This window comes from Panthera tigris, chromosome D2, assembly GCF_018350195.1.
Source record: "Panthera tigris isolate Pti1 chromosome D2, P.tigris_Pti1_mat1.1, whole genome shotgun sequence".
Lineage (NCBI taxonomy): Eukaryota > Metazoa > Chordata > Mammalia > Carnivora > Felidae > Panthera > Panthera tigris.
The window spans coordinates 56,399,317-56,427,089 of record NC_056670.1 but is presented as its reverse complement, the minus strand read 5'-3'; the positions used below and the strand labels follow the sequence as shown (position 1 = coordinate 56,427,089).

At 37.4% G+C, this 27,773-nt stretch overlaps 1 protein-coding gene across 4 annotated transcripts in view; it reads right to left on the bottom strand.

The window, feature by feature from the left end:
* R3HCC1L (R3H domain and coiled-coil containing 1 like) overlaps positions 1-27,773 on the bottom strand; it is a 109,093-nt gene that overhangs the window by 56,763 nt on the left and 24,557 nt on the right. The window contains exons 2-3 of one of the 4 annotated variants that reach the window (XM_042960658.1): positions 27,506-27,611; positions 7,370-7,449 (exon numbers count right to left, since the gene is read on the bottom strand). The exons of 2 other annotated variants lie outside the window; for them this stretch is intronic. The gene's annotated coding sequence lies outside the window, so the exon portion shown is untranslated. The remainder of the gene's footprint in view (positions 1-7,369; positions 7,450-27,505; positions 27,612-27,773) is intronic. One more of the 4 variants, XM_015536676.2, reaches the window with a different exon arrangement.

The following is a 27,773-nucleotide window of genomic DNA, read 5'->3' as shown; positions in this document are numbered from 1 at the left end:
TAAAAAAAGAAAATTACAATTCAATCTTTTTTTTTTTTTTGCACGTGTGTGTGTGTGTGTGTGTGTGTGTGTGTGTGCGTGTACATGAGTGAGCAGTCAATATGGGCTGGTTTCCTGGGTTAGAATCCCAGCTCCACACTTGATTAGCCCTTACCTTATTAGACAAATAACTTTACTGGGGCAAAAGTTACCATTGTAAGCCTCAGTTTACTCAAAGCATAAAATGAGGTATTATAATAACAGGCTTATTTCATAGGCATACTGAACAGGTTAAATAAAATGATACATGAATACAAATTTTCCAGTCATGGTAAAGTCTCAATAAAAGCTATTATTTAAACAGGCAGTTCAGTTCCTTAAGTTACAAGTTTGCAGAGAGAATCAAAAGCCCTTATAATAAAATAATATTCAAATGTGCCTTGACCACCTATAAGATCCATTTCTACTTAACACTAACAACTACTGCAACTATGTATCCTGGTTTTGCCTATCTACCTCTTACTAACAGTCTAATGTTTTAAACACCCAAAAATACAAACTAAACACAATGCAACTCAATTGTAAAGTGAAAATACAAATCTTGAAAAGAGTGTAGGATTTCATGAAGTCTATGAAAATAATGCTGAAGGAAGTACTCATTCCACAGCAAAACCCTTGGGGAATGTAGATCTGGCTGAATCAAACCAGTAACAACTGAAAAACGGAATGCATCAAGGATGATGACAGAATAAAAAACAAGAAAGGAAACGTCAAAGGATTACGAAAAATCCCTTGAGAAACTGCTAAAGCTCTCAATAGTTTTCCTAAAACTGATGCACTAGTCTAGTCTGTATGATAAATACTAAGAAAGTCAAACAAAGTGAAGGATGCTATCAGACTATCACACAATTTTAGTGGAAAAATTGTACCAATGTATCATTCCTTCTTAATTGAGAATTAGCACAGCCATAATTAAAACCCAAATTTTACTAAATATGTGGTAAAATAAATGTTTTTATTTCAGAAAATTGTCCCAAACAAATCTTTTATTTATTACTAAGAAGCTTTAGTCTTCATTTTAAATAGGTCCACTTTAAGAGGTATTTCCCAAGTATCAGTTTCCTCACTTTAAGAATTTCTCATAAATGTATATTCCTAAGAACAGATAGGATATCGTCCTTTGAAAACAGTGGTTTACACCTCAGAGAATAGAAAATGAAAGATGAAAAAGAATTAGGGATTACTTAACTATCTTTTTATACATATACTCTGTATTGTTTGAAGTTTGTTACAATAAATGTAGTATTTTTTGTAATTAAAAACAAAATCCCTAAAATTTAACGATATGCTATCATTTTTGTATAAGAGGTCAGTACCATAAATTGCTGTAGGAGAAAGAAAAGGCAATGAAAATTGATAAACAGACCTTTATTGGACAAAAGTACTGTAAGTAGGAAAATGATGCATGGAGAAAAGAGCGGCCTCTTTAATATACCTGACAGTATAATAAATAAAACACATAGTACATAAATTACTTGATGTTGGAAAGATACCCTCAAATGTTGCAAAATGCTGAGCAACTTCTACCTTTTGGTCTAGGAATGATCTAGAACAACACCATTCAATACATAGCCACCAGCGACATGTAGCTATTGAGCATTTGAAAAGTGACCAGACTAAACTGAGATGTGCTGTGCATGTAAAATAAACCCTGGATTTCAAAGACCCGGTACACCAAAAATATAAATAAATAGACAAACAAAAATAAAATGTCTCATTAATATTTTTAAATTTATATATGTTGAAGTGATACTATTTTGAATACAATGGGTTAAATAAAAAACGTTAATTTCATCTGTTTTTGTAGTCTTAAATGCCACTATCAGAGAATTTAAAATTACATATGTGGCTCCCATTTGTGGTCTATGATACATATGTAATGTGATGGCATTCGGCTAAGGTTTTGCCATATCCTTAACACCACAAGAACAAACACAGTGTGTTTTTCCTCTTATATCTTGCCTGTTCCAGAATTTTCCACTTTCAACAACAAGGAAATATACTAAACCAAGAAATCAACTAAAATATAAATGTGTAGATAAGCTTATCTCTGACACAGACAAAAACACTTTAATGTTTCGTAAGTTCATGATGATAAAAAAAAAAGCATCAAAATAAGTAAAGTCTACTTATATTTCATAAATCAGAAAATAAAACTGATTAAAAAACATAACTGTAGTAAAAGTTATCCTCAACTCAAATTTAAGAGCATTTTTTCATGTATGTTTAAAACTGTCAAGGGCCTACATTTTGAATCATTTCTTTGCATATTAATAAAACAACTTCCTTTGTTTTACTATTCTGTCAAGAGCATTCTTATTCTCTTTGGTCTACTTGCAAACTGGCAAAACTAAGAGATGCCAACATCCTTCAGTTCAGCATCATATATGTCCATTTGTAAGAAATAAAAAATATCTTAGAAGTTTAATAATGTTTATAATTAAATGTAATATACAAAATATATTAAGTGACACAAGTAAACTAACAGACTCCTGAGCACTAAAATTATTATATACTGTACTTTTAAATTCTAGCCATCCTCTCAGATTCACTGCTCTTCCCTCCCCAGTTTCACAGCTGGGGGAATGGTATCACTGTCAACCCAGTTGTTCACACCAGCAACCTGGAAGTCATTATTCCTGACATTTCAATCAATTACCAAGCCCTGTTCATTCTACTTCTACGCTGCTTCCAGTAATTTTCTAAAACACAAATTAGACTTGGTCATTTCCTTGTTCAAAATTCCTCAGTGGTTCTTTATCACAAACTTTAAAGTATCTTGCATAGCGTATTTGGCCCTAGGTGATCTAACTCTCCTGCCACCCCTAAAACTACCTATGTGCCGAATTTCATCTCCAGCCACTCCTAATTTCAGACTTTGTTATTTCATCAGTTCCAACTCCTAGCAGTACCAGAATCATGCCCAGCTGCCTTCCCACACCTCTGTGACTTACATCTCTGTTAGATGCTTGCCTGATGGCCTCCTACCTGTCCTTCAACTCTCACCTTAAAGGTTACCTCCTCTGTAACTTTGTCACTGACTCTCCCTGATATGCTCTGGTACTATCCGTAAGTTCCCACTATATACCTTTACATATACCTTCATTAAAACAATTATCATATTGCTTTACAGTTTTGTGTTTGCATATCTGGCTCTCTTCTGAACAGTAAGTTCCTTCAGTGTAGGGTTAGTATCTTTTTATCTTTGTATCTACAATGCTACAGCACTACATCTGACTCTAAATAAATACCTGGTTCAATCATGACAAGTGAGACTTCTCAACAGATGATACACCCCTAACCTCCCCAAATGAATTGGGGCTCCATTCATTTATTCATTCCACAAACATTTACTGAACACTATCATGTACCGAGTCCCATCGTAGGCACTGAGAACACAACAATGAAACAAAGCAAAGTCTTTGGCCTCATGGACCTTACACTGTAATGATGGAGACAAAAAATAAACATTTCAACACATAATGTCTGATAGCGATAAATGTGATGAAGTAATATGAAGCAGGGACAGAGACACAGAGTGATGGGGTGTGTTGCTATTTTAGAAGAGAAAACTGTACGGTAAAGCAGGGGGTACCACTCTGAGGAGTCAATACCTGAGGTGAACTGAGTCACACAAATTACCCGGGGAAAAGAGAATGTTAGGAAAAAGAAGAGCAAGTGCAAAAAGCTCTACGGCAAGACAAGCCTGAAACATTCAAGGAATAACAGGAAAACAGGTTTGGTAACAACAGGGTTAAGAAGGGGCACTATGAGACAGCTAAGGGCCAGAACAAGTATGGGCCTGCAGGCCAAGGGAATGTGGAATTTATTTTGAATATTTTGAGAAATCACTAGAAGGTTTCAGCAAGAGGACATGACCTGACTTAACTTTGCTAAACATCATTCTGGCAAAAATGTGAGCCAACTGCCTACAAACGGTAAGAGCAGAAGAAGGAAAATCTGTAAAGAAGTCTAAGAACCTGGGCAACTGGGTGGCTCAGTCGGTTGAGTGTCTGGCTTTGGCTCAGGTCATGATCTCACGGTTTGTGAGTTCGAGCCCCGCGTTGGGCTGTGTACTAACAGCTCAGAGCCTGGAGCCTGTTTCAGATTCTGTGTCTCCCTCTCTCTCTGCTCCTCCCCTGCTCGTTCTCATTCTCTCTCGCTCGCTCTCAAAAATAAACATTGAAAAAAAATTTTTTTAAAAGAAGTCTAAGAACTATGAGGTATGCAGCATGTCTACTTCAAGAGGAGGTCACAAGAGTAGCCAGATTAATGATATACACTGAAGGCAAAGCTAACAAAAACTTGGTGGGATAACTATATGGGACGTGAAGGGAAGAGGAGTCACTTGGGAGAGTTTTGGTCTCATCAACCTGGATGAAGACAGTTACATTTACTAAGATAGGGAAGACTGGGGGAAGGAAACAGGAAAAGAGGAATCAAGAGTTGTGATTTGGGCATTTTAAATTTGAACACTTGTTGGACATCTTGTGCAGTTGCTAAGGAAGCAATCAGAAATACAAGTCTAAAGCTCAGGGAGGTGCAAGAATTGGGAGATAAAATTTTAGGAGTCATCATCATAAAGATTCAAGCCAAGGAACAGAGTAAGACCACCTAGGCGGTAACAGAGAAAGAGGCCAGAGGGATTGAGCCATCTACAACCTTTACATGTCAGGAAGAGGAGATGTGGCCAGCAAAGGAGAATGAAGAAGAAAACAGGAAGAACAGAAGCATGTAGTATCCCAGAAACCAAGCGAAGAAAATATTTTAAAAGGCAAGAACAGTCATCTGTATTAAATGCTGAAAGGTCAAGTAGGAAGAACTGAGAATCTTCAACTGGACTTGGCAGGAAAGAGGTTGTTGGTGACACTGCAAAGGTTTCAGTTGAGTTGAAGAGATAAATACCTTCTGGAATGGGTTAGGGAACAAATACAAGGTAAGAAACAATGATCCAACAACAGGAAAGGAGAAACCAATTATGGTGAGCAGGATGGGTAGTCAATTGTAGTAAAGCCACATTTACAATAATTTTCAAATTCTGGAGCAAAAAATTAGCAACTATAAGATTAGAAAATCTATCAATACTTCCTCTGTCATTGTTAGAAACACAAGGGTAGTGTTAAGTAGAATGTGATATTCTGAAGTGCTCAATTATTCACCTCAGGATAGTTAAGATACCTTGAGCCTCGGTATTTCTACAAAGATCAAGTTCACATATTCAACATCTTTCCTAAAAGTTACTTGTACCAAATCTATAAAGAACTAATCAAATTCAACACCCAAAAAACAAATAATTCAGGGAAGAAATAGGCAAAAGACATAAACAGTTTTTGAAAGAAGACATCCAGATGGACAGCCGACACATGAAAAAATGCTCAACATCACTCATCATCAGGGAAATACAAATCAAAACCACAGTGAGATACCACCTCACACCTGTCAGAATGGCTAAAATTAACAACTCAGGAAACAACAGATGTTGGTGAGGATGTGGAGAAAGGGGAACACTTTTGCACCATTGATGGTAATGCAAACTGGTGCAGCCACTCTGGAAAACAGTATGGAGGTTCCTCAAAAAATTGAAAATAGAACTACCCCACAACCCAGCAACTGCACTACTAGAATTTATCCAAGGGATACAAAACTGCTGATTCAAAGGGGCACATGCACCCCAATGTTTACAGCGGCACTATCAACAATAGCCAAATTATGGAAAGAGCCCAAATGTCCATCAACTGACAAATGGATAAAGAAGTGGTATAAAAATATAATACATATATATTATACTTATATACACATATTATGTATATATATGTACTATATATATACATTATACACACACACACAAACACACACACACAATGGAATATGAATTGATGATGAAAAAGAATGAAATCTTATTATTTGCAACAACATGGATGGAACCAGAGTGTATTATGCTAAGCGAAATAAGCCAGAGAAAGATAAAATACTTCACTCTTGTGGCATTTAAGAACAAAACAGATGAACATAGGGGAAGGGAAGGAAAAATAAGATAAAAAGAGAGAGGGACACAAACCATAAGAGACTCTTAAATACAGGGAACAAACTGAGGGTTGCTGGAAGGGTGCTGGGTGGGGGATGGACCAGAAAGGCGATGGGCATTAAGAAGAACACTTGTTGGGATGAACACTGGGTGTTATAGGTAAGTGATGAATCACTTAATTCTACTCCTGAAATCATTATTACACTGTATGTTAACTAACTTGGATTTAAATAAAATTTAAAAATAAATAAAAGTTCAGCAATGAAGTAAAAACAAAAAAAGTTACCTGTACCTTAGCAAAGTTCAGGATTCATTCAAGTCTGTACAAAATCAGTTCTTCAGTCATTTGAATTCAGTCACAAACATATAAATTCTACTTTTTCAGCAATGGGCATATATAACTTTGCAGTACTGGATGATGATTTTGGGAATGTAGCAGTTAGTATTCATTTATAAACTTTTATAGAGTGTTCAGTGTTCTGATAACAAAACTAGATTACAAAGTTCTTTATCTAGGTCACTCTGGGCTACTACCTGCAGAATGAAGTCTCTAAGTAAAAGAAAAAAAAAGGGGGATTTCTTTAAACAGGTTACTTTTTTGAAGATAATAGATGGCTCAAAGGTCTGTGATAGAAGAAAATCTCATTTTAAGAAAATACTTAATAAAGTATAAAGCTAACTAAAAAAGTAAGGTGTTTTTTTGTATTTTCCTTAATGCAAAAGCATTATAAAATAAACCTACAAATAAAAAAGCTGTATCCTCACCTTAAATAGTCACTATTAACATACTGCTGCATATTTTTCTAGACCTAAAAGTTTTTAAAAAGCGTTGTGAATGAGACTTATCTGCTATGAGCACAGATTCCTGTTAGACTTGCTAAGCCAGTTTTCTTCAAATTTTTTCCTGTACTCCAGTTCAAGACATTTCACATCATGACACAGTACAGATTCACATACATAGATGAGACTGACAAAAAGTCCCATATTAATATCTTTACTATTTGCACTGATCTTATTTTTTTTAATCTATTTTATTTTACCTTAATGAAAAAAATTTAGATTCTTATAACTTAAAATCAATTTATTCACTAAGTTGTTTTACTGACTGAATTTGTAGAATACTATTCTAAACAGCATAATCATGTCAGAAATTTTCACAGCAGGCACAGAAAACATTCTCTATGTCAAATGATGGGGATTTTTTGTTGTAGAGCAAGCTAAAACGGAAAGTAAAACATGAGTAAAACATCAGAAGGTTATACCACCTTACAGGTGTTTAGCAAAATAATAAAATTAGGACTATACCTAATCTTTCCACACCTTTAAGGTCCTCTATTTCCATGGTTGAGCACATTTCCACAAATGAAAAACCAAGAAATGTCCTTCTGCAAAAGAGATTCACTTTAAAATATGCTTGACCTAAACACAACACAGAGGCACTTGTGTGTGATATAATAACATAAAAAATTATACTTGGACAGCAGAGAAATGGTTTCATATTTAAAAACTATAAAATCTGCTAATGAACCACAACTGCTGCTGCTGTAGTTTTCTTAACGCATCCTTCCGTAAATGCACTTGCACTAGTTAATACAATGACATATTTTATACTTGAAAACACAAAATAATTCCTACATCCACTTGAAGGTTTATTCTCACTTCTGGTTTGAATACCGGGCTTACAAAATATAGGTTACATTTCAAATTAACAGAATAAAGACAGTAATTTGTGACATTAGTACCTATAGTTGAAGCGATTACTCTACACCTTCTTTTAACACACCTGGACTGAAAAAGTAAGTTTCCAACCAAGTAGACACTCATTCAGGGCACCTTACATAGACCTTACTCAAAGGTATACAGGAAACAGATTCATTAATGGAAAGCATTATCTAAACTGCTAAACTGGCCGTGTATATATAAAGTAACACAGAAAGGCCTTATTCATTGTGAAAGGCTGTTCTCAGCCCACACACAACACTATATTGTGACCTCCAGATAACTGTTTTTTAGTACAGTACACCTGTTTTTATTGTTTCTGTCTCTTCTCCACCTGTCACTTCTTGCCACTCTAAGCATTTTTCTTTCTTTCAATATAATGAGTGCTGTAAATTCCATTGTTCAAAGTATATACAAAATAAGAATAAAAGTTGTAAGTAAGGATCGGAGATGCCTCTTATTTGAGCAAAGTGTACGAACTTTAATATGTGAACTTTATGATGCCTATTTTGGCCCCTGATCAGATATTATTTGCTTATTTGACGATATGCATAATAGTAACATCCTCACTCAACCCTCCCAAAAACCTTACAAAGCAGTATTATTACAAATCCAAATTTACAGATGAGAAAACCTAGCCAAGGGGATGTTAATTAATATATCGAAGGCCAAAGAACTAGAATGTGGCTGATTCTAATGTAGATTATCTGACTCCAGTGTGTGTGCTCCTAACTCTCTTGGCAATATGCTTTGCTGCCTTATGACAATATAAAAAACCCAGTGTGTTTAGTACCCTCCACTTTAATATCTTTGACAAGTCCCTGGGGAAAAAAAAAATCATTAGGGATAACTGCATCGATTAGCTGATGTCTAGGAGATCAGAAGCCTTAACTACCTCCTTTCACTATTTCAAAAGCTGCTCCAAAAAACAAAATTGAGTCATGGAAGTGAAAAGTCAGAGGAGCACCAGTGGGTCGACAAAGCTGACCAGGAAGTTGTCAGGGGTCTAGCCTTGTCTGAAATTACACTGTGCCTATTCTACAGGGAGTCCAAATCCAAGACTCTCCATTACCCTTTGAAGATCTACTTGCCAAGGATGACTGTTCTTTTTAAGATGCAGCCCTAAATGACCTCTCTGAATGCCTGCTGCACGTTGCAAATTTCAATAAACATTCCCTGAGTAAATGTGGGGTAGGTATTTTCTGCTCCCTGCTGCCATACCAAACTATTATTAGCGCACCTGACTCTCAATGATACTTTGAGCTCCTTGAAAGCAAGAAAAGCCTTATCAATGTTAGATCCTCAGTGCCCAGCACCATTCCTGGCAATGGATGGCATTCAATAAATGATAGGTAAATAAATGCATAGAACAATAAATGTTCCTAACACAAAGTAGTACTAATCTGGATGTTTCTCCTTAATTTGAGACTCTGAATACGTGAAAGTATGTGTACTCTCAATGAAAGTTAAGAATTCTTTATCATTGTGCTATTTTTAAATTCAATTCATTAGCTAATTTCCTACTAAACAGACCTTTCACCTTTCTTAACTTGTATATGACACATGCACATTTCTATTTACAGAAAGAGATCTTATATGCAAACTAACAGTGAGAGCAAAATTAAACCAGAGCCAGGTTAAAGGCCTATCCTCCAAACCCAGTTCATTCCTGCATACCACAATGTACTACTACCACCATCAAAGAAATGATGCCCTCTATTTTGTAAGTATTACTCATTTTTACAGTTAACATACGGATTATTCCAATTATGAGAAACACTAAAAAGCACTAAGACTATGAATGTTTCTGAGATTACAAAAACCTTCTAATATGTTGGGTTTAAAGAACTATACATGGCAACATAATTTAAATTTGTGCTGCACAAAAGAAGTCAATGAATGAAGTACTATGCTAAGTGTTGATATACATTATCTCATTTAACAATCATAAACAAGTTCTTGAGGTATGTACAACTATTACCATTTCACAAATAAAGCCACTAAGACTTAAGGTTGCACATCTAGCTAGTAAGTATTGGAGCTAGAATTGAAACCTTGCTTTGACTGATATTCAAGCACTGAAATAACTGCTCAAAACTCTGCACCCCATAGCATATCCTCATCAAAACAGCTCTGAATTTTCTGAATCCCACTGCCTATTAACATTGTGATAACACACCATATTATTTTTAACTTCATCATTCTGAGAAGCAAAATAAGGAAAATTGTTTACCTTCATGAGCTCTACACATACCTTCCTATCCTAACCAGTGAAATCTTGAATCATACAGGGGCTGTTTATCACTAACTTTCCCTTTTCTAAAACTTAAGACTTTGCTGCTCCAATACCATGAAAACACTGTTGGCATCCACCGTGTATAAAATTTGCCACAACTGTTGGTAGTAAAGGTCACTACCTTGGTGACACTGGAGTCTTAGAAGACTTGACCTCTCTAATGCTAGTTCTAAAGGTTTTTGTAGTATTTACCACACTAAATGTTGAGTAAAAACATCTGGGAAAAACAAGGAAATTACGTGATTAAATATAGTAAATTTCTCTCTGCATGGAACAGCTCTTTCAGAAGATCGATTATACACTATTTTTGTTCCAAAAGAGCAAGGAAGCCAGTTTGCAGATTTTATTTGTTTATGTGCCAACAGGCTAAACATTAACAGTGAAGAAATCAAACTGTCTTCTGGTTTTCTCAATTCTCAAAAACAATCGGGGGGAAAAGAACTAACTTTATTCACCATAGCTTACACATTGTTTCCTTTTCTCCTTTTCTTCTTTTCTGACTGACTTCCACCCACAACCTCAATGAATTTTGAATCATGGGCCATGAATGGTGGTATTTATTAAAGTAAACCAAGTATCTTTTCTTCCTTTCTCTCTTAGGGAAAAAGAAAATCTGAAGGTCCTGCAGAAACATACCAAGACTTTTACTGGATATACCTCAAAAGTCTTCTCTATCTATATTCAATCACTTGACAAGTTCCACTGATCTTTACACCTGAGTATCTCTTTAATCTGTCTGGTTTTCCCCATCCCTGAAGATACTCTAGGTTAAACTCACTCACACAAATGCCTAGACTATTATAAAAACCCATTTAACCAGTCTCTCTGTGTTGCTTCCTTTCCATTCATTCTTCACCTTGCATCAAGAATGACCCTTACAATTAGCTGCTCAGGCATCCCCCTCCCTAAAACCTTTCAATGACTTCCCATCATTTTTTTTTAATAAAAAAAAAAAAAAAACTTTAATGTTTATTTTTGAGAGAGACACAGAATGTGAGCAGGGAAGGGGTCCAGAGAGCGATGGAGACACAGAATCCGAAGCAGGTTCCAGGCTCTGAGCTGTGAGCACAGAGCCTGATGCAGGACTTGAACCCACAAGCTGTGAGATGATGATCTGAGCTGAAGTCAGATGCTTAACCAACTGAGCCACTCAGATGCCCCCCCCATCATTCTTATGATAAAATCAATTTTTAAACATGGCTTATAAGACTTTTAATATCTGAGAGGGAGAGAGCGCGCACATATGCGTATGAACATGGGAGAGGGGCAGAGAGAGAATCCCAAGCAGGCTCCACACTGTAGCACAGAGCACTAAGTGGGGCTTGATCCCAAGAACCAAGAGATCGTGAGCTGCACTGAAACAAGAGTTGGACGCTTAACAGGCTAAGCCACCCAAATGCCCCTTTACAAGACACTTTAACCTGGCTCCCAATGAGTTTCTCTTAACTTTTGTCACTTCTGTCCTTATATGCCATACAGCCACAGCAAACTTCTTTCGAGATTCTTGAACTCTCCACACTATTCGCTTGGGGGGTGGGGGCAGGGTTCATCTTAGTCTCTACACAATCTCTTCCCTCTACCTAGTCTACTTCCCTGCAGCCTAACCAACTTTGCCTAATTTCTACGTAATCTTTAGGCCTCTATTCATTGTTTCCTTGAGAGCTTTACTTAATCATTTTAGATTAGACCTTTGCCATACACCACTCCTGTTACAGCTCTTATATTTGATTACAATTACTTCTCTAGTTGTCTGGTCTTTACCACTGCACTGTATGTTCATTATAGAAGGAATTACGTCTCCTTGTCCATCACTGTATCCCCCCACACTTAGTACAGTGCCTGGACATATAGCACAGAATCAAAAACAATTTTTTTGTTTGGGTAAAATGAATGAATGAAAGAAGAAACAAAAATAACAATTTGGGGGGTAGAAATTGAAAAGGACAGATTTAAATGGTATTCTGATCAACAAAAGAATCCCATGTCAAAATCACATCCTTAAATAAACAGAACTTCTGGACACTGATTATGATGTAGAAAGATGGAGAATGTCATTTCCATCTTAACACAAACAAACAAAGGTGGAAAATGTGCACAATCACAAATTTTCTTGAGCTCATCAGAGAAGCAAGATCAGAGAAGCAAGTTGGGACAAGCAACTAACCCAAAATCTAAGGAGAGAAGACAGGGTCCTCAAGAAGAGATGGAACATGAATGCTTTCTTAGCTGTAGTAAACAATGGACACCATAAAAGCCAGTATGAAGAACTCAGTTAAAATGTTTTAAAAATTGCTAAAGGCCAAATGTGGACTGCGAGAAGACAGAACCCTTAGCAAACACAGAAACGAGGTGAACTTTCACCCCCTCACAGAATCTTTCCCACAGACTTCAGAGGCTCAAAAGAAAGACTAAGGACTAAGCAAGAGACAGAGAAGTCTAAATCCAGCCTTGTGGTGCAGACTTGGGAGAAAGAAATAAGAGTTCATGGGGGAAAAGTACCTAGATCCTTCTTGCCTATCTCCCCTACATGAAAGAAATTAAGTAAGGCTGGGGAAAGGAAGCAAATCCTGTTGCCCTGAGGCAGCAGGTGAAGGCCCACTGCAGGTAGGTAAAATAAACAAAACAAGAAGTGAACAAAACAAAAACACCTCTACCCCTCAAATCGAGGCAAGGTTACTGAAAAAGCCCCACTCCTGAGATCAGGGGAAAGTATCTACTCAAAACTGAGACTGAACCAAACCACCAAAAATGCCGTAACGTTTTTGTTATAACAAGACATAACAACAGGCTAATAAAACTCCTCTTCCCATAACAACAGACTAATAAAACCGTCAGCAAGCTAGGAACAAAAAAGTGAATTTCCTCACCTTGATAAAGGATATCCACAAAAAAACCAAAAATGAATAGCTGATTAAAACATCTACCTTGCATCACACTTGATGGTGAAAAATCAACTGTTTTCCTCTTAAAATCAAAAAATAGGTAAAGGGGGCACCTGGGTGGTTCAGTCGGCTAAGCGTCTGACTTCGGCTCAGGTCATGATCTCGCGGTTCTTGAGTTCGAGCCCCGCGTCGGGCTCTGTGCTGACAGCTCAGAGCCTGGAGCCTGTTTCAGATTCTGTGTCTCCCTCTCTCTCTCTCACCCTCCCCCATTCATGCTCTGTCTCTCTCTGTCTCAAAAGTAAATAAACGTTAAAAAAAAATTTTTTTTAAAAATAGGTAAGGATGATCATTCTCACCACTTCTACTCAACAGCGAAATTGAAGGTTCTAGCCAATGCAATAAGGCAAGGAAAAAAAAGAAGAAGAAGAAGTCTTTCCAGACTGGAAAGAAAGAAAACTGTCTTTGCAGACATAACCTTCTACAATTAAAATCCTACAGAATTTACAACAATGTTACTAGAACTAATAAGTGAGTTTAGCAAAGTAACAGGATACAAGTAGTAATTCTATATGCTATCAATGAACAAATAAAAATTAAAAATGTAAAGAGTACCATTTACAACAGCACTCAAAAACATGAAATACTTAAGTATAAATCTAACAAAATATATGTAGAATCTATGCTGAAAACTGTAAGACATTGATAAAAGAAAGCAAAGAATATCTAAATAAAGTTCATGAATAGGAAAACTCAATATTAAGATGTCAATTCTCTCCAAACTATCTTTACATTTCAATCAGAATCTCAGAAAGAATTTTATAGAAATTAACAAGCTCATTCTAAAACAAATACAGAGAAGCAAAGACACTAGAATAGCCCAAATAACTTTGAAAAAGAACAAAGTTAAGGCAACTTACACCACCTTATGTCAAACTTACGATAAAGTACAGTAATTAAACCAGTGTGGTATTGGAGAAAGGGTAAATATACAGACCAACAGAATCGGGGGGAGGGGGGAATCCAGAAACAGACCCACACGTATATGATCAATTGATTTTCAACAAAGGTACAAAGGAAATTCAATGGTAAAAGGAGAGTCTGTCCAATAAATGGTGCTAAAACAATTAAAATTTTCCTACTCATAACAAGAAGATAATTTCTATCCATACCTCACACCACATACAAAACTAACTCAAAATGAATCACAGACCTAAATATAAAACCTAAAATTGTAACACTACTAGAAGAAAACATAGGAGATAATCTTTTTGACTTTGGGTTAAGCAAAGATTTATTAGATACAACACCAAAAATACGATCCATAAATAAGAAAAAAATGTTTAAATCAATAAACTGGACTTCAGCAAATGTAACTTCTGTTCTTCAAAGACACTGTGAAGAGAATGAAAAGACAAATCACTGACTGGGAGAAAATATTTGCAAAATGACTATCTGATAAAGACCTTTATCCAGAATACACAACAGACACACAAAACTCAATATCCTATAACAATTTGAACAATACTTCACCAAAGAAGATATAAAAACGGCAAATAGGCACACCACAAAATGCTCAACATCATTTATTACTAGGGAAATACAATTCTGTTTATAAGACATTCTGAAAAAGGCAAAACTTGAGGGACAGAAAATATACCAATAGGTGCCAAAAGCTCGAGTTCAGATGAGGGGTTGATTACAAAAGGGCATGATGGAATTCTTCCATCATATATTTAGAATGATGGAACTCTTCTGTATCTTAATTGTGTGGGAGTTACAGGACTACATGCTTTTGTCAAAATTCATACAATACACTCTAAGAAAAGTAAATTTTCTTATGGCATGTAAAATTATATCTTAATTTTATTAAAGGAAAAAAAATCACATCCTCTAGAAATTCATACCAAAATATAGATGACAGCACTGGCTCTTTAATTTCTATTCTTGGCTTTAAGAAGTCAGTGAGTAATTAGCACAACCTTAATGAAGTTATATTAGTAAGACTAAAGATCAATTTGTTTCTTAAAACTTGAGGCTACAGTCTTTCCTAATTTAATTCTACAGTCATTACTTAAAACTACCAATGACTTACTCAACTTAGCGTGAGTAAAGACTGTAAAACTTAGTCTCCTTTGTCAACTCTATTATCGACTCTCTATGTATAACCAAACCAGACAATCTATGCATTGCACTCAGGGAGATATACTGAACTATATATATTTTTAAAATTTTTTTAATGTTTATGTATTTTTTTTTAATTTTTTTTTTTCAACGTTTTTTATTTATTTTTGGGACAGAGAGAGACAGAGCATGAACGGGGGAGGGGCAGAGAGAGAGGGAGACACAGAATCGGAAACAGGCTCCAGGCTCCGAGCCATCAGCCCAGAGCCTGACGCGGGGCTCGAACTCACGGACCGCGAGATCGTGACCTGGCTGAAGTTGGACGCCCAACCGACTGCGCCACCCAGGCGCCCCTGTTTATGTATTTTTTGAAGGAGAGACAGAACGTGAGCGGGGGAGGGGCAGAGAGAGAGGGAAACACAGAACATGAATCAGGCTCCAGGATCTGAGCTGTCAGCAGAGAGCTTGATGTGGGGCTCAAACTCATGGAAGCTGTGAGATCATGACCTGAGCCGAAGTCAGATGCTTAACTGACTGAGACACCCAGGTGCCCCACTGAACTATATTTTTCATCTGGATAGTTTTGTTCCGAACAACTTTAGAAAAGAGGACACAGAGAATATTCTAAGATACTCTGATAATTCCAAACAATGTTATGCACATCAATATATAATACTTTTTTTACTAAAACACACCTTTTTTTTTTTTTTTTTTTCAAAATCCCTTGCTCAAAACCTTAGTGACTCACTAGAGTTTACAAGATATAAATTCATCTTAACTGGCATTCAAGGTTCTACACAATATGGTGTCACTCTACCGTTCTAATCATATTTCTATTACCTCAGACACACATCCTCCATTCTACACTGGATAGCCTCATGATCTGTTCACACCAATTTCTGAAATGCTCTCTTTGAACTGCCTCAGTTTAAAAGTACCTCCTAGTCACTATTCCTTCAAAAGGCTTATCTCAAGTCCAGTGTTTCCGTTTAACTATTTGAAGACACATTGACTTCACCTATCTGTGAATTCATGTGCATTCATACCTATGGTATTCATGACATTATATACTACCTTATATTCTTCTTTACATGTTTCACTTATGACTGTCACCTCTGTAACAGAGGTTCCTGAGGGGAAATGCTATTTTTCACCTGCTTCTTCTATCTCCAGGAACACAAGTACTCAATAAATATTCCAAGAAAAAAATTAATGTGGAAGTTAAAGTAATTTTAAATCATTTTAAATTTAAATTAATTAATTGTAAATTAATTTAAAATACTTAACTTCCCAGAAAAGCTTATTTTAAAGCTTGAGAAACTGAAGCCCAGGGCACTAGACTTTGCTCCCCAAGCTCTGTGCTGCATCACACTCACCTCCGTAGTTCCAGGGTTGAATGAAGTGCCCAACACATGGAAAATACTCAATATTCAAGTATTTTACTAAATTTCATTTTCTAAGGCCAAAGTAAGAACTGAAACCCTGGAGTTCTATCCCAATTCTCCAAAGATTATATTAGTGCCTTGAAATGTTCTCTAATTTCTCATGTGTTCACAGATTCTCCCTAAATAGACTATGAAAATCACGAAAATCAAAACTGTACTTTCTCCTCCCTTTAAAGCTCACAGAGCAACTACCACAGTGTTGAGCACATGCAGAGTAGGTGGGCAATATTTCTATTAGATTTCTTTAAACATATATGAGCTGCAACATAAAGGCAGCTCATGTATACTTTTCTGCCCCATGTAAAAACATATTAGTTACTCTTCCTACTGGGAAGATTTATTTTTCATCATCTTTGGCAAAAATTCTAGAATGCTATCTGCCAGGTCCATTGCCCCAATAAATATGCATCCACAAGCAATTATGGAGATAGATAGCTTATGGGGAGGGGGCACTCTTTGGTCAGGTCCCAGTGCTGGCCTGTGGTTAGGGGGAAGGGAAAGTGGGGGGAGGGGTGTGGCCCCATGATTAATCACTGCCCACTCTGCTTAGAGGTATTTATCACAGCCCGCTGTCAGGTAAATCACTGGAAAAACACCTCTTCAGTAATTAATGTGAAGTGACGGATGGACAGCCCCTGGGCCCATTAATCAGGAACATCAGCAGCCTACTGAGATTATGAATGTCAGGATGCATAAACTGCCGGTGGATCAATAGGCCCAGGAATTCATCCAAGGCTCTCATTTCCGAGGCATCTCCGGTACATTAGACTCCCCTGACCCCTCCCCCAATCTGAAATGAAAAGCAAGGCTTCAGAACAAAGAGCAGGAACTGAGGTCTGAAGTGACCACTGCAAGAAAACAGGCAAGGAAGCTGGCCATGGTAGGAAAGGTACCAGGACAGGCAACATGAGCACACGGCTATACCCACAGTCCCTGCCTTACAATGGTTTGATGGACTTAACAATTTTTCAACTTTACAACAGTGCAAACACATATGCACCGAGTAGAAACCATACTTTGCATTTTGATCTTTTCTGGGCTAGCACAACGCGGTACAATACTTTCTAGTGATGCCAGGCAGGAGTAGTGAGCCACAGCTCCCAACCAACCACGCCATCACACGGATAAACAACTGGTATACTTGCAACCACCCTGCACCCAAACAACCACTCTGTTTTCCCTTTTGGTACAGTATTCAATAAATTACATGAGATATTCAACACCTTATTATGTTCAACACTTCATTATAAAATAGGCTTTGTGTTAAACGATTTGCCCAACTACAGGCTAATACAAATAGGGACATTTAAATCAGGCCATACTAAGCTATGATGTTCAGTAAGTAACGTATATTAAACATATTTTCAACTTTCGCTATTTTCAACTCAGGATGGGTTTATTGGGACATAACCCCATCATAAGTCAAGGAAGATCTGTACCGAACAAGAGGCTCTTAGAAGGCTCAGTGCCCTGGAAAAGCAGGGGAATCAAGAAGACAACAGTTAATATTCAATTACTCAGAACCTGACTATCCATTTTATGGGCAATCCAGCTTCTTGCTTCTAGTCTTTTACCCATTTTCCTGTCCATATTTTCTTTTCTTTTCTTCATATCAACACCACTAATGCAGAGAGAAGTAAGAGTAAGAAAATTCAATTTCTGCCACCTAATAACCTAGGTACAAATTTCAGCTTAATAGGAAAAAGGATTTGTATGAAATAAAATCATTGAATTATCCTTCAATTTAATTTAGACTTCTCCCTCATTACCATGACAAACTGGGAATTGCGAGAAGCACCCAGTGTTCTCGAAAGGTGGTCGTCCTGATTCATTAGCAGTTACAGAGCATTCCACCAATATAAGATACAGGTTAAAGGTTACACTGTGGTGGGATTCCAGCAAAATGAAATCAGGTCTTAACTGTTTCCTCTCCAAGTCAAACAAAAAACTCTCCATCAAAAGGACTGTTCAACTTATAAAACAGTACGGAGATGAAAATTACTATTTGCTGGTCATCCCAAGTTTATCAAATTTTGTATGTGAAGTATGGCTGGGCTCTGGCCTCATACTGAACACATTCTAGGCTTTGCACTGACGGGAATGAGACGGCACTTGCTGCCACATCCCGCCAAACCCCAGTGCTGTGCTTTGTGGTCAGACTCAGGCCAGGGCTGCAATTGTTGGTCAGAAAGTGTCTCAGAGTTACGGCTGCCTGTTCCGCTAAATCTCATTTCATCCTACTGATGGATGGATGGACAGATGGCTGCTTGGTGAAAGCAGCATTATCAGGCAGCTTCTATGGAGCCTCCGAATGATGGATAGCCCTCTTTCTACTTTCTCCAAACCACCATCGATCCAAGCCATATTTCAGCGGTCAGAAGCCCAGTAATATTAAGACACACAATCAGGTTAAGTTACTTGCAGTGTAAACCTCTAGAACAGAAATTCTAACACCTCTGCTTTGCTGTCATGAACTAGGCTAAAAATGTTACAGTTTCATTCTTTCTAGCTGCTAACCCAATGAATTCCAACAGCTCAAAGCCCAAAGGGAACAGCTGGGCTCCATTCCTAAGAGCACTCTGAAAGCTAGTTTGCCTGCCAAATTTTTTACTAGCCACTTCTGTGTAATGAATTCCGCAGTATTAGTGAGCAGATCTGTGAATATGTGTATCCAGCTGAATGTAAAGCCATCAGAACCATACAAACCATGTAGAGTTTGTCAGTGACATAATCACTAGCCTCAAATGTGTGGAGCTGTGGATATACCAAGCAGACCCTGTCTACCAACACCAAGGATGGTGCTTAAACCCTGGACAAGTTAAAATTTTGGCTTTTGCTCATAATCCTAAAATTCTCTTTCTATCCGGTCTGCCTTGCTGGCTTCACTCTCTTGTGTAAGTACTAATCCTTGCCTGTTTTCAAGCACACTCCTGTATCCATTTGCTCTGTCGCCTTCTAGACACTCATCTGAACTAGTCTATTTGGGCCCCATGCCCCCTTTGTTCCTTCCACATTATCCAGTGCTCTCAGACAGCAACTCAGACTCATATAACTGGACATATAAGTATCAAAGTTATTTCCACTTGTGTGACTGGAAGAAATGGACTCTGACTCCAGCTTTTTGATATAGTTTCCCTCTGTGATATAGATGTCCTCTTTTTTCAAGCTCACTTATCCCCAAATGACTTCTCCTATGAATGCTTCGTTATCAACTATACCCCAAATCAGGTTGGCCTGGCGCCTAGTATGGCCCCTTTCGATTGACTTGTTGCACCCTGAGTCTGCACGCTAGAGAATTTGTTTTTATTTGTTTGTGGGGTTATAAAAATGTCTCAGTAGAGTGTTGTTCTTCTTGCTCTTATGGTAGCTAACTTTAATACTTTAATATTTATGCCTTAACAGCACCTATACTTCTGTTCCTTGCCAAAAAAAAAAAAAAAAAAAATTATAGACTGTTTTTACAAGATACTACTTAATTATAATGCTGTATCAAAAATATCACTGCCCTTCACATAAACATTAAAGAATCTTTACAGAATCTCAGAATTACATTACCGAAAAGGATTGCGTAAGTCAGAATTCAAGATCTTAATTTTCCAAATAAGGAAACTAAGGATCCGAGGTTGTGATGGCCATGGCTAAATAGATATTAAGTGACAAAGAACGGCTGGAATCTAGGTTTTAATTAAAAGTGCTGTGCTCATTCTATTTTTCAGACATTTCATTTTCATTTTTATGATTTCAGAGTGAGTGGGGATAAATAGGGTTGAGTGTCATTTGTGTGTGTGCCAGGTGTATTTTGGGGGAAGGTGACCACAAATTAAAATTTGGTCACCCACACTCTTGCGCCTCCCATGAAAACTGCCCACAGGTCATCCGAGAGCCACTCGCTATCTTGGAGAACAAAATTAAATGAATCCCTGACAACTATAAACCTCTACTCTTCTCCCTTCTTTATGTACTTGTCCCAGTCCTATCTAGAAGGTTGAAAATAACAAAAGCAGAAAGATATTCAATCCAACTAGAATCAGAAAAGCAAGAAGCTCCATAACTTATTTAAACTAAATGGATAGAAGAGTAATGTGACCTCGTTTGCAAGGATGCTACATTCTTGTCAAATACATAGCACAAGTTGACTGACTGGACTTTACCGTCTGTCTGGTGGCCAAAATGTGTCATTGCTCTATTTCCTGATTGCCAAGCCACCTCCATACATAGCCAAAAGCTTAGAGCTGAAAAAGACGTTTGAAAATCATGTGGTATCACCTCATTTTAAAGATGAGAAAACTGGTGTGCCTGAGTGGCTCAGTCGGTTAAGCATCCAACTCTTCATCTGCTCAGTTCATGATCTCACGGTTCATGTGACCCAGCCCAGTGTCAGGCTCTGTGCCAACAGTTCAGAGCTTGCTTGGATTCTCTCTCTCCCTGTCTCTCTCTGTCACTCCCCTATTTGCTCTCTGTCTCTCTCAAAATAAATAAACATGAAAAGAAATTTTTTGAAGGAAAAGGAAGAAAGGAAGAAGGAAGGAAGGAAGACAGAGAGATAAGGAATTGGTTGAGGAATTTATCTGAGACTTACAGTTATTTGAGTAGGAACTGAGACAAGAACCCAGGTCTCCTATCAACTAAAACTAGTAGTTTTATCACCATCATAGTTGCCTTACCCAGTTTTTCAGTCAGTATAAGTTCTGGATATACCAGCTGGACAAACTTTAATCAGGAAGTTAATTGTGCTGCAAAAATAATCACATAATGCAGACCAAAACCAAATACATTATCCATACCAATGCTCATTTCTATTAGTATAAGATGATGAGAAAGACTTTCCATCCCATTCCCACAAAAATGTGCCTCATACACTGGGCAAGATCTCTATTACAACTATTCTTAACACCAGACACACATTTCTCTTACTAATTTTGAAAAAGGCACTTCCTCAGAAAAGATGGCTTGTTTTTTTTTGTTTTTTTTTTTTAATTTTTTTTTTCAACGTTTTTTATTTATTTTTGGGACAGAGAGAGACAGAGCATGAACGGGGGAGGGGCAGAGAGAGAGGGAGACACAGAATCCGAAACAGGCTCCAGGCTCCGAGCCATCAGCCCAGAGCCCGACGCCGGGCTTGAACTCATGGACCGCGAGATCGTGACCTGGCTGAAGTCGGACGCTTAACCGACTGCGCCACCCAGGCGCCCCAAGATGGCTTGTTTTAAGTGAATAATAAGAAATGACAATACTTTGAACTCTTATTTTATTCCTATAAACTCCCTAAGTTCATAGGTTGTTTTATTTGCATTAACCAAATACATTTTAAAATAACTTTTTACATTCATTTGCAAAGCTATCTTAAGTCAACATAATAACGATCCTTTCCTTTCATGAAAAAAGTCTTTTTACAGAGCTTCTATTTGGTTAAGATCTATTAAGCCATGTCTAAGAGAACAATGACATATTCTTCACAATCTGCTGCTATGAACCGTATCTAATTATGTTTTCTGTTGCATGAAAGTTTAGGCCCTACAAGCAAAACCAAAGAAGTGGTAGAGTAGTACCAAAAGTAGTAGCAGAGGAAGAAAAACCCAGCTACCACTTAATGAGTGTTTGCCATGTGACAAGGACTATGCTAAATGTTTCATTTATATATATGTGTGTGTGTATGAAAGATCTCACTTGATTCCAACTATAATACTATGAAGTAGTTATTATTATCCCAATTTTACAGATGAGAAATCTGAAGCTTAAGTAACTTAAGATCACACAGTTTTGAGTGTCAGTTAAGACTTCAAAGTCCCTGCATTTAACTGCTACAATTCACTGCTTGACATTCAGCAGGATGGTGTCTCACAATAATGTATTAATTTCATAAATATTCACAATTTGCTTAGAATGTATAAATACAAAGCAACCAGAGTTCAAAGACCGCTGAAGTAAAACAGTAAAACCAACAAGGGTAAGAATGAAAGAACTTTAATGCTCTCATGGCATGCCTATTTCCAATAACCTTCCAGACTTAAAAGTGCTGACAATAATAATTCACTATAGTCTCTGAAACTTCCTCATTCACCTTGCCTCACCCTCAAAACCATATGGTGAAGAACCTCACCAGGTGTCAGGAGAGAAACTCCCTCTCTTCTATTCCCCATAAGAATAATCGCTATACTTCTTCCTACCAACTCCCCCAACCATTTGAAAACATTATCCTTCTCTACATACTTCCCTTTCTCCAGAGACACATGTGAACATGGGAATAGCAACCAGTGAAACTGGTAACACAATTCTTAGACTGGAGGAAGCTTCAAAGCAGAATGTAGAGTGCACTTCAAACTTGAGTTTCCAAACAGAAGAAACTGGTACACCAAATCCCTATAGAAGATGGTATTTTCAGATGTCATCTTAAACAGAATATAATAGTTACAGTATTTTAGTATTAGTCTTTAGTATAAATCTGGAGATTTATAGCCTCTGCATCTCTGCATGCAATTGGGCAAGAATATGGTTTGCATAAATGAAGAAACATTCCATGAGAAATCTGAGTATTAAGACAATGAAAGATATAGGATGCATGATTCCAGCAGGATCCTGGGGGTGCCAAAATACATAAACAAATTATGGCATGAAAAGGTTTTTCTCACAACTAAACACAATTCATGTCCTCAAGTTATTTTACACTCCAGTGACTACAGTCACCATGCATCGGCACCAACTGATTTCACGCTTTATAGGCTGGGAAACAGTCCGTAGCTTAGCCTCTTTCACACTCCACTAACATGGTATCCCGGTAGTTCACCTACTTAACTATTCCCAGTTTAATGTTAGTGCACCTATTACTGACCAACTCAAAAGGCAGTAATATAGACCAAAGTTGTAATATAACTGAACACAACAGCAATATAACATGTAATAGAAAGGTGGAGAGAAAGCTCTGCTTCTTATTCCACATATATACCTGGTGGCAGGGGGGAGAGAGAAGGAAAAACTCCCTCCTAAAACGTATGTCCCTTACCAGACATCTGGAGGTTGGTCTGTTATTTCTAGACTTATTAGAAATTAGTTCCTCTACTGATCTATCTGGATTTCATCCCTAATATCCTACAGTTGACAACAGAGTTGAAATTGACAACGCTTTGAGGGCTGTACCTCAAACATGACATGCATTAAACTTGATCTTTCTTTCCCTTTAGGATTCACAGACTAAAGCTAATAAACCACACAGTAAATTTTCAAAGTAGAAGCAACCAGACTTAATCTGTGCTGAGTGTTATATATGTTATCTCATTTTTTAAATTATTTATTTATTTTAAGAGAGCAAGAGAGAAGAGCAGGGGAAGGGCAGAGAGAGAGGGAAAGACAAAGAATCCCAAGCAGGCTCCACACTGTCAATGCAAAGCCCGATGTGGGGCTCGATCTGAGCCGAAATCAAGAGTCAGACGCTTAACCAACTGAGCCACCCAGGTGCCTCTATATTATCTCATTTGATCCCAACTACAAACTAAGAGGTAGCTAGGTATCTTAATTTTGCAGATGAGAAATCTGAAACTTAAATTGCTTAAAATCGCACAGCTTCCAAGCGTTGGTTAGGATCCCAAAGTCCCTGAACTAGTGTACTAGACTAGAATATAGGCCTCCTAAAAAATGGGGTAAAACAGCAGAGAAAAGCTTAAAAAGACAAAAAAAAGTGCAATAGCAATAGAACAATTGTAAAGGAGGTGGAATCCCTATGTTAGAGATATAGTTACAAATCTGTGTCTCTCTCCCCCTCCTTGAAGCTATGCTAGCAAGCGTGAAGGCCAAATGTGGCTGGTGAGAAACTGAGAAACTAAAGCAAGTTACACTTCAAAATAGGCAAAGAAAACATTAGATAATTAACAAGAGCTTCTCTTATATGCAGATTGAAAGCTTACTAATTAGAGATTCAAGAATAAATACTGTAATTAACTTAGAATATAATCTCTTCAGGGCAATGTTCCTTTAAAAATCAGGAAGCCTGTAGACAGCACTACAGAAGGCTTTTCCAAGAAGTACGATGTACTGAACAAACATGACTCAGGTACTAAAACTGCAATTCTAATCTATTTTTCTTATGATACAAAAAGAAAGATAAATGTTAAAGACTGGTAAAAGCTAACAATAGGTAATGGCATTTTCTTGGAGTCAAATATTTTTTAAGTGCAGATACTGTACTGATACAGATACTATGTTGGGACAGTACAGATTATAAAGACTACAATAATATAACATGGTTTGAACCACATGAATAATGTAGCTTCCCCTTTAAGTTGTCCCCATCTAATTGGGAAGATAAAATATTTTTTTCAAATTATCATTTTAGGGGCACCTGGGAGACTCAGTCAGTTAAGCATCTGACTCTTTGTTTCAGCTCGGGCCATGCATGATCTCACAGTGGTGAGACTGAGCCCCCATCAGACTCTGTGCTGGGCATGGAGCCTGCCTAAGATTCTCTCTCTCCCTCTTCCTTTTCCCCTTCCCTGCTCACAAACGAGCACACACTCTCAAGAAAAAAAAAATGTTTTAGAATAATATATGATAGCTAAGTAAAGAGAAAAGCAGTAAATGATAAAAACCCAGAGAGATATCAGTAAGGGCCTAGAATGGTTGAAGATGTAATAAAATAGGTGGAACTGGAGTTAGGCCTTTATAAGCTGGTATAGAGAAAGAGAATTGAAGGGAGACATTGCAAGAAGACTGAACAATATGAAGACGCAGTAAGTCAGAAAGTGATATTTTGGAGACACTTTACAGAAACTAGCCTAGCTAGAGCCAAAGGCTGAACCATAGTGAACCATAACTCGCCCCACATTAAAGTCTATTCCACAACCCAGAAATATTCAGAAACCCATGTACTGATGTCTGATGAAGACTGCCATGGCTGGCCAAGTGGTTCTAAACAACACTAGTTGATGGTATGTGTATGTAAGGTCTAATATATAAATAAATAACAGGATATATATTCGTCTGAGATAAAGGCCCAGTCATTTGGGGATCTCGATATGGTAACTGGCCTTCCTACCATTACAATAATTCCTGGAAAAGATAAGCCCCATCCCTATCACCCTGACTTTTATAGTCTCATTTCCTGGTAGGAAGTGATATTTCTAGTCTCTTGAAAATTTTTAAATCTATCCAATCCACACTCTCATCAACAGAACATGCAGCCTTACAGTTTTTTTTTTAATTTTTTTTAACGTTTATTTATTATTGAGAGACAGAGAGACACAGAGCGTGAGCAGGGGAGGGGTAGAGAGAGAGGGAGACACACAATCCGAAGCAGGTTCCAGGCTCTGAGCTGCCAGCACAGAGCCCGACGCTGGGCTCGAACTCACAGGCTGTGAGATCATGACCTGAGCCAAAGTCAGTCACCCAAATGAGCCACCCAGACACCCCATAGCCTTACAGTTTTGATGACAGAATGAAACACTGACACCTTGAAAAGAAAAGTGAAATACACAATTTTCTACTCCACCAAACCCCTCCGCCTCACACACAACCTCTGGCTGTTCACTTCACAATCGTTTCAGTAGCACCAACAAGAATAGCTTCCATTCCAACTGCCCACAGAACCAGAGTTGCCCTGCTCTTCTCTCATTTCTTCCCCTCCCACCTCCTCTGTAACTTACACACAACCACTTCACTCTGCTGGCCGTCTTCCCCAACTGCTGCCCAACGATTCACAGGCCCTCACAGATTGTCAGCACTGCGTTCAGGGACTTGAGAAGTACTCTTGTGGGACAGAGCAGTGTGTTAGTACAACATTTTCCCGGACACAATGTCACTCTTTATAGCCAGTTGCAAATTAGTTTCTTCTTAAAAAAAATAATACTCCTAATAAGACAGGTACAAGGAGATTTTAAATAACCAAGATTAAAACTCATTTTGGTCTGCTCTAAGATTGGGGCCATTTCAGACTCATGCACAATGAAATCTCATGCCTCTGCTCATAACAGCCATATACCCCCTGTAGGAATATCAGAAGTACGCTTTCTGATGCTAACAAAAGCAAAGACACCACCAAAAAAGATATCAAAGGAGAATCTTCTTTCCCCTTTTTTCTGTAGCTATAGTCCTCATCCTTAGATTCCATTTGAGAATACTTTAAGCTCTGAACGTCAATATTTACTTATTATTTTTGTGTAAAACCATTTAAAAGAAAATTCTTCAAGTCACCAGTATCATTTCATTAGTTTCCAATTTTTTGCCACATGCTTCAGCAGCACCCAAGTACAATTATCTTCTAACATTTGCTATGACTGACGCTCTTATTGCCACTAAAGCCTTCACCCTACATATCAGCCACCCAATTAACACTGGCAAAACATTAGAAACAGAAGCTGGAACAGACTGAAAAGACCGTAAGAGGATGTGACTAAGAAAGTCTTACAGAACGGTGGTTATATCAACTTACTAAGTCTTCTTGGAAAAAAATTTAATTGAAAAAGAACACCTATAGCGTAATATGAAATAATTAAAATCAGTTTCACTAGCTATCTCATTATTTTTCATTTCTAATTTCTTTCATAGCATTATTCACTCTGCTTCTTTATGCTTTACTGAAGATATAATCTTCCTGAGTCAGTTCTTCACACCTCTATAATAACATAGCTTCTTCACTGCTCCATATATGAACGAGAGGGAAGTTCTAGAGCTTGAAAGGATGTCAATTCTCTGTTCCTACAGTGGAAGAGACTAAACAAAGCAAAACCAGTATCCCAGCTTTGAGAACTAATTCTAATATTTAACCAGCCCCTGTTCTCTCTACAGCAAACACCAAAATTAAGAACAACAGTGAATAGAAGAAAATCTTTAAGAGACCCTCAGTCCTTCAGGAAATTGCCACCCTCAAACTTATTTTAAATGAGTTACAATTAAAATGACACTAAAAGAAACAAAATATAAGCAAATAAATATTTAGAGTAAATAAACAATAGTTCTATAAAATACGCACAAGTATAGTCAACTGACTTACCAAATAAATGACATTTATTTTTTGAATAAAACTCTAGAACATGCAGACAGATTTTATCTGAAGGCAAATGGTACAAAAGTTTCCTTCTGATAAACAGCAGTCTCACCTGGAAAATAATAAAAGTTATTTTTATAAAAATATATAATTACTTCTTTGACACTAGTCTATGCACTTAACTTTCATTATCTCATTTCGTGAATGCTAAGAGTTTAACACATTTACCTACCATAGAATGTGCAATGAAAATAAACACAAACAGATGAAAATA